The sequence below is a fragment of the Saccostrea cucullata genome, unplaced genomic scaffold (genome assembly GCF_032062105.1).
Source record: "Saccostrea cucullata isolate Sc308-1 unplaced genomic scaffold, CSIRO_AGI_Scuc_v1 ctg19347, whole genome shotgun sequence".
Lineage (NCBI taxonomy): Eukaryota > Metazoa > Mollusca > Bivalvia > Ostreida > Ostreidae > Saccostrea > Saccostrea cuccullata.
Window position 1 is genome coordinate 1 of NW_026927224.1, and position 12,209 is coordinate 12,209.

Here is a 12,209-nt window from a genome sequence, read left to right on the forward strand (position 1 = left end):
TTCCTTGTTGGATTTTTCCTCTCTTCGCAAATATCGCATGACGATACATAATCTTGAGCGTATCGCTTCAGCTGCGGCCAGTAGTACTGACTATTCATTAACTTTGAAACAGTCCTCCTAATTCCTATATGTCGGGCAGTTTTTGAATCATGTAAATACCACATTACACTGTCACGTAAAGTCCTGGGAATACATATTTTAAGTGTTTCACTGTCTTTTTCTATCCACCGGTAACATAGTAAACCGCGATCAACTGTTAACATTTCCCAACTAGAATACCAGAATTTGAACTCAAAACTGGTATGAGAAATAGAACTTATCGCAGGTTTCACAGAATCCAATTTTTCCTTTAAGCGCAGTAGTTCAGACATCTCATGATCTTCGTGTTGGTGCTTACGTATATTCTCAACTGTAAGAGACTCTGTTGGTTGTTTCCGTTGCCTCGCTGGAGGGGGTCTGTTTTTGACTTTCTTACGCTTAGCCGTTTTACTGTTTTCATTTGTTGATTCGCAGAAGGATAAAACGTACGCTGAACTAGGACCTGGGGTCCCCCGCAAATAGTTCGTCATTTTGCGTAGTAATAAAACATTCTAGGAACTCTCCAGGCATTAAAGGCACAAAAGTAAATTCATCGACATTCTCAATACGGAGACCTCAGGTCACCTTTTATTATTAATTGAATTTTATATGATGGACAATTTTCTTTTTCTTACTCCAAAATAATCATATTTATAACTTTATAAAGATCAACTTTCTAATATATATGTATTAGCAGATACGTGAAAATAATAAAGGGTGACCAGAGGTAACCTAATACTTTACATCAGTAGGGGGACCAGAGGCCACCTTATATTTAACATCATTAGGGAGACAGTTGTCACTTTATATTGTACATCATCAGAGGGATCATAGGTCACCTTACATTTTAAATCAATAGGGGTCCAAAGGTAATCTTTTATTGCACATAATAGGGGGACCTGAGGATACCTTATATCGTACATCATTTGAGAGGACCAGGAGTCACCCTATAATGTACATCAGTAGGGGGACTACAGGTAACCTAATACTGTACTGTACATAAGTAGAGGGACCAGAGGACACCTTATATTGTACTTCAGTAGGGAGACCAGAGGGCACCTTATACAGAGTCACAGGGACCTATGAAATTACTTCGCTATAACCGTAATTCGTTATAACCGTATAAGAAAGTCATTAAATTTATACAGCTGGGAATTCAAGATGACTTCGTTATAACCGTAAATTCGTAATATCCGTGTTCGTTCAAAACGAGTTTTGCTGTATTGCGCATCTGGGGGGGGGGGGGGGGGAGGCACCTTATACTATACATGTAAATCAGTAGGGGGACCAGTGGACACCTTATATTGTACATCAATACGGAGACCAGAGGTCACCCGATATTTTACATTAGTACGGGGACTATTGGTCACCTAATATAGTACTGTACATCAGTAGAGAGACCAGAGGTCACCTTATATTGTACATCAGTAGTAAAACCAAAAGTCATCGTATATTGTACATCAGCAGAAGGACCAGAGGTCACTTTAAATTGTACTGGGACTAGTGGTCAACTTATATTGTACTGTATATCTGTAGCGGGACCAGAGGACACCCGATATTTTACATTAGTAGTAGGACCAGAGGTCATCTTATATTATACATCAGCAGAAGGACCTGAGGTCCTCTCTTGTATTTCAGTAGGGGGACCAGAGGACACCTAATACTATACATCTGTAGGGGGACCAGAGGACACCTTATATTGTACATTAGTGGGGGAAAAGGGGTCACCTTTTATTGTACATCAGTGGGGGGACCAGAGGACACCTTATTTTGTGCATCATTACGGGGACCAGAGGTCACCCGATATTTTACATTAATATGGGGGCTAGTGGTCACCTTATATTGTACTGTACATCAGTAGAGGGGCCAGAGGTCACTTTATATTGTACACCAATAAGGGAACCAGAGGACACCTTATATTGTACATCAGTAGGGTGACCAGAGGTCACCTTATATTGTACATCAGTAGGGGGACCAGAGGTCACCTTATATTGTACATCAGTAGGAGAAACAGAGTACACCTGATATTGAACATCAGTAGGGGGAACCCGAGGTCACTTTATGTTGTGCATAAGTAGGGGGACCAGAGGTCACCTTGTATTGTACATTAGTAGGGGGACCAGAGGACACCTTTAATTTTACAGAAGTAAGGGGACCACCCTATCAGTAGGGGGAACCAGAGGTCACCTTATATTGTACATCAGTAGGGGGACCAAAGGTCACCTTAGATTAAACATCAGAAGGATGACCAGAAGTTACATATGTACATCAGCAGGGGAACCTTAGGTCACCTTTTATTGTACATCTGTAGAGGGACCAGAGATCACCTTATATTTAACATCAGAAGGATGATCAGACGTCATTTTATATTGTACGGGGAATAGTGGTCACCTAATATTGTACTGAACATCTGTAGCGGGATCAGAGGACACCTTATATTTAACACCAGAAAGGGGACTAGAGGTCACCTTATATTGTACATCAGTAAGGGGATGAGAGATCACTTTATATTGATCATCAGCAGTTGTACCAGGGTTCACCTTATATTGTACATCAGTAGGGTGACCAGAGGACACCTTATATTGTACATCAGTACGGGGACCAGAGGTCGACCGATATTTTTCATGAGTATTGAGACTAGTGGTAACCTAATATTTTACTGTACATTAGTAGAGGGATCAGGGGTCACCTTATATTTAACATCAATAAGGTGACAAGAGGACACCTAATATTGTACATCAGTAGTAGGACCAGAGGTCATCTTATATTGTTCATCAGCAGAAGGATCAGAGATCAACTTATATTGTACATAAGTAGAGGGACGAGAGGTCACCTTATATTATACATAGGTAAGGGGACCAGAGATCACCTTATATTTAACATAAGAAGGATGACCAGAGGTCACCTTATATTGTACATCAGCAGGGGGACCAAGGGTCACCTTATATTTTTAATCAGAAGGGGGACCAGAGGTCAACTTATATTGAGCATCAGTAGGGGGACCAGAGGCTACCTTATATTGTTCATCAGTAAGGGGGACCAGAGGTCACCTTATATCTAACAACAGAATGGGGACCAGAGGTCATATTATATTGTACATCAGTAGGGGGACCAGAGACCACTTTATATTGTACATCAAAAGGGGGACCAGAGGTCACCTTATATTTAACACCAGAAGGGGGACTAGAGGTCACCTTATATTGTACATCAGTAAGGGGATGAGAGGTCACTTCATATTGATCATCAGCAGGTATACCAGGGGTCACTTTATATTGTCCATTGGCAGGGGGACCAAAGGTCACCTTACATTGTACATTGAAAGGGGACCAGAAGACATCAGTAGGGGGACCTTAGGCCATTTTTTTTTATTGTATATCAGTAGGGGGACGAAAGGTCACCTTTAATTGAACATCAGAAGGGGACAGAGGTCATCTTATATTGCATTTCAGTAAGGAGATCAAAGGACACTTTATATTGTACATCAGCAGGGGGACCAGGGGTCACCTTATATTGTGAATCAGTAGGACCAGAGGCCACCTTATATTGTACACCAGTAGGGGGACCAGAGGTCATCTCATATTGTACATCAGTCGGGGACCAGTAAGGAGACCAGAGTTCACCTTATATTATACATCAGTAGGAGGACTAATGGAGTTTTATGAAGAGACTTACTTTTACATTAGACAGCTGACTTTTACATTTTAAGTAATGCAGTAAGTCATTGTTTAAATTGTAAAAGTCAGTAGTCGATTGTAAAAGTAAGTCTCTTCATAAAACTCCAGTGGTCACCTCATTTTGTACATCAGAAGGGGGACATCAGTAGTGGGACTAGAGGTCGCCTCATATTGTACATCAGTATGTGGAACAGAGGACACCTGATATTGTACATCAGTAGGTCACCTTATACAACGGTCGTTTAAGAATGTCTTCGGTGCTCGGAAAGAAACAAAAGTCGCTTTTCAATAATTTAGCCTAAAATTATCTTTTCATTAAAACACATGTAAGTAACATTTTTATCCCATGTCTGATTCATTTTCAATTGTTTTTCGAATTCATTTTCTGGTATGAACCTTTGTATACTGGATTGTTGCAGATCCTATGATTTCCTGCACTTGTTTCTTCCTTCTGAAAGGCGATTTCTCAAGTTTGGCAAATGGAACAAATCAAAAGGCGAAAGATCTGGCGAATATTGTTAAAGTGAATGAACATTAACTTTTGTTTATCCAAAGACTCCTTTACTCTTCAGGGTTAAACTGCATCCCCGAATACGAATTTAAACAATATGACCACTAATATTTAAGAAAATTGCCTATAAATCTATCCTTATGCTCTTGAAATTCTCTGCTCTTCTTAGACCTTTGCTTTTTTTGTCAGGTACATTCTATTGTAAATTTCTTTTGAGGGTTTTAAGCAATAGATTCAAGTTTCATTATCTGTTTGAAATTCAAATAAACGTGGATAACTACAATTACTGATATTTTTAATAATTGTTTATATATTCTTAAATGCAGTCGTTTTCACTCATTTTTAAGGGTTACTTTTGAGTAATCAGCTTTTTTTTTATGTCAAACGTTTTTAAAACAGTGTGAACTACTCTCGAAATGATGTGTATTTTGAAAGAGGGCGTATAATGCGTTTACAATCCCCCGCTCTGAGGCAAAATGTTTTTCAATTTTCAAAATCCACTAAAATCGTGTTCTCAGTAATGTCATCTTCAAAATATTTTATCATTTTATTTTTCTGAACGACTTATCATTTGATAATATTTATTTCAAAGTTGACAGTTAAGCATATTTAGTGGAAAATAGGTTTAATAGAGCTATAAAAACGAATTTTAAACATGAATGGGTCAAGTCTCCATTCTTCGTGAACGCTTAAATGATGGAAATGTTACTAACCCGTCCATTTAAATCACACTGAAAGACGTCAATAGTGCATATCCTTCGTAGCGTACCAGTAGTGTTTAAAGCGGTTGGTCTTGGACTAAACCTGAGCTATGAAGAGAGTTTGAATCATACATGAAGCTTTTTCTTTTTTTATTTTTGTTTTCAAATGTCATAAAAACATGAATAAAAAATAAATTATTCATAAATTATCAAAACAATGAAATAAAGAATATGATATATAAAAGATGATATAAACCATACAATTTTGAAAAAAATACTACTTTTCGAATTGAGAAATATCTATTTTCAGAGCGCGGAATTGTCCCCGCCTTGTACGCCTCCCTTCTTTGCTATGTGTCGTATAGTCAATCATACACCAACCAGTGATTATTCGTAGAAATTTGGCAAACAGCACATTATTTGTATAATTTTTGTTTTCAAGTACGGTATTCATTTTTGATGCCCATTATATACATTTTATCAGTGAAATCCACTTGCTCAATTGCTTATAAAACACACATTGATTGCAATAAATTTTTACATATTTCACTGAGTATTTCTTTGGGATTCTTAACAAATTTTACAGCAGCTTTAATGGACGGTTTAATTTTAATCTAGTTTACTGATTCTTTACAATTCATTTTTAATGCAGTGTCTCGAAAACCCGTGTTTTCCAGCTTCTCACAATTAAACTATGTGATGAAAAGTAGTCACATCAATTGTTATAAATTCAAGCTTAGATTTGAAGAAACCGGAAGACACTTTATATTTTACATCAATAAGAAGACCAGAGGTTATCTTATAATATTATATTGTAAGTCAACAGGGAGACTAGAAGACACCTAATATTTTACATAAATATTGAGACCAAAGGACACCTTATTTGGTCACCTGAATCAACGCATGTGACTTATTGCTATCAGTTTTTTTTTCTAGCGTCGTGCGCTGTGCATTGTGCGTTAACATTTGAACATTTTCAGCTGATGTACAATATAAGGTTGCCTCTGGTACCCCAAATGAAGTACAATATAAAGTGACTCCTAGTCCCCCTATTGATGTACAATTCAAGGTGACCTCTGGACCCCTATTGCTGTACAATATAAGGTGACCTGTGTTCCCCCTTCTTATGTACAATATAAGGTGACCTCTGCTCCCCCTTCTGATGTCCCCTACTGATGTACAAAATAAAGTGACATCTAGTCCCCTTACTATAGCTGATGTACAATATAAGGTTGACTCGAGTCCCCCAACTGATGTACAATATAAGGTGACTCCTGGTCCGCCTACTGATGTACAATATAGGGTTGCCTCTGGTCGCCCAACTGATGTACAATATAAGGTGACTCCTGCTCCCTTTACTAATGTACAATAGAAGGTTACCTCTAGTCCCCCAACTGATGTACAGTATAAGGTGACCTCTGGTCCCCCTACACATGTAGAATTAAAGTTTACCTATGCTCACCTACTGATGTCCACTACTGATGTACAGTATAAGGTGATCTCTGGTCCCCCTATTTATGTACAATTTTAGGTGACCTCTGGTCCCCCTCTTGATGTACAATATAAGGTTGCCTCTGGTCCCCTGACTTATGTACAATATATGGTGACTCCTGGTCGCCCTACTGATATACAATATAAGGTAACCTCTAGTCCCCCAACTGATTTACAGTATAAGGTGACCTCTGGTCCCCATAAAAATGTAGATTTAAAGGAAACCTCTGCTCTCCTTCTCACCTCTGGTCCCCCTACTGATGTACAATTTTAGGTGACCTCTGGTCCCCCTACTATAGCTAATGTACAATATAAGGTTGCCTCTGGTTCCCCAAATGATGTACAATATAAAGTGACTCCTAGTCCCCCTATTGATGTACAATTTAAGGTGATCTCTGGTCCCCCTACTGATGTTCAATTTAATGTGTCCTCCTCTGGTCCCCTACTGATGTAAAATATAAGGTGACCTCTGGTCCCACTAATGATGTATAATATAAGCCGTTCCCTGGTCCCCCAAGTGACGTACAATATAAGGTTACCTCTGGTCCCCCAACTGATGTATAGTATAAGGTGACCTCTGGTCCCCCTACAAATGTAGAATTAAATGTGACCCCTGCTCCCCTTCTGATGTATAGTATAAGGTGACTCCTGGTCCCCCTACTACAGCTGTACAGTATAAGGTGACCTCTGGTCCCCCTTCTACAGCTGATGTACAATATTAGGTTGCCTCTGGTCCCCCAAATGATGTACAATATAAAGTGACTCCTGGTCCCCCTATTGATGTACAAGATAAGGTGACCTTAGGGGGGGCAACTTCTTATGTACACTATAAGGTGACCTCTGCTCTCCTACTGATGTCCTCTACTGAATTACAGTAAAAGGTGACCTCTGGTACCCCCACTGACGTACAATTTAAGGTGACCTCTGGTCCCAATACTGATGTAGAATATAATGTGTTCCCTGGTCCCCCTTTCTGTTATCCCCTACTTATGTACAATATAAGGTGTCTTCTGGTCCCCCTACATATGTAGAATTCAAAATGCCCTCTAGTCCCCCTAAGGTGATCTCTGGTCCCCCCACAGACGTACAATTTAAGGTGACCTCTAGTCCCACTACACATGTAGAATTAAAGGTGACCTCTGGTTCCCCTACTGATGTAGAATATAAGGTGCTCTCTGGCCCCCTTTCTGTTGTCCCCTACTTATGTACAATATAAGGTGTCTTCTGGTCCCCCTACATATGTAGAATTCAAAATGCCCTCTAGTCCCCCTACTGATGTACAGTATAAAGTGCCCTCTGGTCCCCCTATTGATGTAGAGTATAAGGTGCCACCTGGTCCCCCTACTTATGTACTATATATGGTGACCTTTGCTCTCCCTACTGATGTCCCCCTACTGATGTACAATACAAGGTGACCTCTGGTCCCCCTACTGATGTACAATATTATTTGTTCTCTGGTCACCTTACTGTTGTCCCCTACTGATACCTACTATAACGTTACATGGAATAAATTCATAGGGGAGACCACGGGTCACCTAACGTAATCCATAAATGTTAAACGGTTTTATAGCATATATCGCATAAAATTGCATTTAATGTTGCTCAGCACCCTCCCTCCACCCCCGCGATATTTTCTAATACCCATCAGATGGTCATTCTTTTTAAAAAATTGTTTGCTTTACACTTTAAAGGCTTCACAGTACTACGATTTATTCTATTTTCACTTTACGTATGCAACGCACTACATTTTGTAGCGGAGTAAACAGGCCCGATAGTCGTGAACTGAGCAGGGGACCTCAGGTCCTAGTTCAGCGTACGTTTTATCCTTTTGCTGTTGATTCTACTTGACACGCATCCGGATTCGGATAACTTCCGGGATATAATAAACATCCGATATCTAAAACTTCTGTGTTCTGTTTGTAGCAATCCGGGGATTCGCAGTTTTCTTAATTCGTCGACATGAGTGAAAGTTTCCTCTGTCGATTCTTCGTGAACGTCGCGCTTGCATTGTTTACAGATTAAACTGTCACTGATTCTGGATAGTGCGTCAGCATTCCCATGTCGTTTGCCTGGTCTATGCACAATGCGAAATACGTATGGTCCCAGTTGTTGAAGCCATCTCGCTACTTGTCCATCTGGCTCCCGAAATTTGTGCAGCCAAACTAATGATCCGTGGTCAGTTCTAAGAATGAACTCCCTCCCGAGCAAATAATGTTTGAAATGCTTTATAAAATACACAAGCGCTAGCATTTCTTTCCTAGTAACGCAGTAATTTCTCTCTGCACTATTCAAAGTTCGGCTAGCGTATTCAATAACTATTTCCTTGTCATCTTGAATTTGTGACAGAACAGCTCCAATTGCGTTGTTGCTAGCATCAGTGTCTAAAATAGATACACCTCCATCCGTATCTGGATATCCTAGTATGGGAGGAGTCACTAGTTTTGATTTCAGCATTTGAAATGCATTTTCACATTCATTCGTCCATTCCCATTTAGAATTTTTACTTGTAAGTGCATGTAAACATTTTGCTATTTCGGCAAAGTTTTTGATAAATTTCCTGTTATAAGACACAAGTCCTAAGAAACTCCTTAATTCAGATACATTCTCTGGTGATTTCCATTCCTCGACAGCTCTAGTTTTCGCCGGATCAGTTTTAACACCGTTTTCTGACACAATATGTCCGAGGAATATCACTTCCTTTTGAAAGAATTTGCACTTTTTCGCTTTAAGCTTCAAGTTTGCTTGCCGTAGTCGATCGAGCACTTGTCGTAAGTTTTTCAGATGATCTGAGAAATCTCGACCAGTCACAATTATATCGTCCAAGTAAAGTACTGTTATATGCCACTGTAGTCCTTGTAATGCTCTCTCAATAACACGCTGAAAAGTTGCAGGTGCATTACATAGTCCAAAAGGCATAACTCGGTACTGGTACAATCCTCCACGTGGTGTTGCAAAAGCAGTCTTTTCCTTGTCACTCTCCGACATTGGAATCTGATGATATGCCATGTTTAAATCCAATGAAGTAAACCATTTAGATCCCCCAATGAATCTAAATTATCGGCAATCCTTGGAATGGGATAAGCATCCTTAATTGTTTGAGCGTTGAGTTTCCTATAGTCTACGCACACTCTCCAGCTTTTGTCCTTTTTCTGCACCAGTACAAGGGGTGATGACCAAGGGCTAATGGACTCCTCTATAAGTCCATGCTTCTCTAAATTCCGAACTTCCGTGTCCAGTATTTCCCTTTTAAATATAGGGACTCGCCTGGGTGGTTCCTTAAACGGCGATTCATTTTTCAACTTAATGCAATGCTCTCCAAAATTAGCACGCTCCATTGGTTGGTTCGGGTCAGCAAATGCTCCTTTGAATTCCATTAAAAATTCCTTGAAAGTAATACTTTCTTCCTCTGTTAAATATTCACATCCGTCTCAATACAACTTCTTTAGATGTTCAGGCAAATCCCCAGATTTCCTTTCAAAATCTACATCAAATACTCCTTGTTCATGAATATGTTCACTAATATAATTCACAGGTGAAAACAGTGCTACATCTGTGTCCTTTTCACCAAAACATCGCTATCACACGGATTAAATACACGCACAAACACTTCCTTTTGGCCAGCGTTTACAAGAGCATGCGCAATCACTAATCCATAAATATGCATGAACTGCTTAATCGGCAATAAGATTCCATCACCAAGATTTTCCGTGCATCGTATCTTAGTTTTAATCAAAGCTTCATGTCGCCCGGGTATAACACAATCCTCTATGGACAAAACCCGCAAAGTTCTATGACTGAATTCTCCTCCTTGATTGTACGAATCAAGATTTAACATCAATGAATTTTCACTGTAATCCCAGTTGCACTTAAATTGTCTCATGAAATCCTGTCCCAGGAGATTGCACTTAACTCCTCCGACAAAAACACGAAATAAAATGTCTTTTTCTCCAAAACTTAAAATCATCTTTGCAGTCCCTAGAATCTGTAATTCATTTCCATCAGCTATGTGAAATTTCTTATGCACGCATTCCAGCACAGGTCTAACTTCCGGTAAGATATTGTAAAATGTATCTTCCGTAATAAAGGTATTAACCGCACCTGTATCGATTTTCCATTCAAGGGGAGTCCCTTCTACCCATCCATTGATCCTCATGTCACCGGATCCTTTAACCTTAAATTTCCGGTCCTCGCCCTGCTTGGAGTTCACACCGATGTGCGTTGCATCATTTACATCCGCTTCCTTATTAAGAACTGGAGATTCTCCTTCCTCGGAGTTTACTACAGAAAGCTTCTCAAGCAATTTAGCTTCATTTCTGGTCTCCCTGTTCTCTGAAGCGGAATGTTGCAAATCCAATGTATTAGGCCTGTGGTGCATTGTGACCGACACACGGCCTACTGCCTCGGTCGAATGTCTTTTAACTACTGCTCGGGTGTTTCCTGATTCTTCCTCTTTTGGAAAGTCGCACCTGTGTTTTGCATTTTCTTTGAAGTTGCTTTCTTTGGACAATCTCGGATTAAGTGTTGACTTGAGTTACAATGATAGCACAATTTCTTGTCCCTCGCTTGATAATTCGTACCTGTCGTCACATTATTATTGTTGTTATAGTACCGTCTCTGTACTGTATCCTGTGGCTCTGGCATATCCGTCTTAATTTCCGGTTTAGTAGAATTTGACCATACCTGGTAAATTGGGGGTTTCATGATCCTTTGATCTCGAGGTTTCCGGTTCTCTGTGAGTCTAATGCACTCTTCCTGCATTGCTGCTGTAACCGCTTCATCGATAGTCTTTGGTCGTGTTCTCTTAACAGCTAAACGAAACTCCTCTGATTCACTACAGTTGTCAAGGAAAGTCTTGAGACTAGCTTCCTGTACATATTCCCTGCTTTCCGGATAAGCTCGTCTGTATAAATCTTGGATAGCTTGTCCAAAATCTCGGAAAGTCTCGCCATGCTTCTTAAATCGCAACTTTGCTTCCGTAATGTAGCTCTCTTTCATAGCCATGTGACCAAATCTCCGGTTCATTGACTCTGTTAACAGTTTCCAGTCGCTCCGCTCGAAATCGGATAATCCGTAACAGAATGTTTCTGCCTGTCCCCGCAACACTGTGAAAAATACTTTTCGTTTTCTGTCATTATCCCAGCCATTTAGTTCTGAAATATTCTCAAAATATCGTATGTATTCACTCCAAATATCTGTGCCATCTCCCTTAAATGTTCTTTTCACATTTATCTGTTGCGCTGGTGTATTCCTTGTATTGGGAACCCTAGATGGGGAGGGTTGAACACCTGACATTACATTCTGGTTAACGCCTGGCGAGAGACTTGGAGTTCGTCGTGGTATAGGTGTCCTTGATGTTAAATTCCTTTCTGTGTTTCTGTTGCGCCCACTTACAAGATCATCTCTAAATGCCAGCTTGCAAATAATACTAATACGTATAACGCACAAGATTGCCAGTGTTCCTGTCATCACAAATTCCCTTGTGAGGCATAGCAGCATGTATCCTGGGAAATACTTATACAAAAGGTATAAACCTACACTTCCTGTCAGAAATACCAAGCCCCATAAACACATGAAGTTTTTCCATTGTGAAGTTTCGCTTTCACTTGATTCCGGATTAAAGTCGGTCTGTTGGTCCGGCTCTGAACACGCTGGAGTACTTGCATGAATAGGCGAATTAACGTTCTCCGCCTCATTAAAATTCACCATTAAATTCCGTCTAGCTGATGAACCATATTCCCTTCTCGGAATATTCCT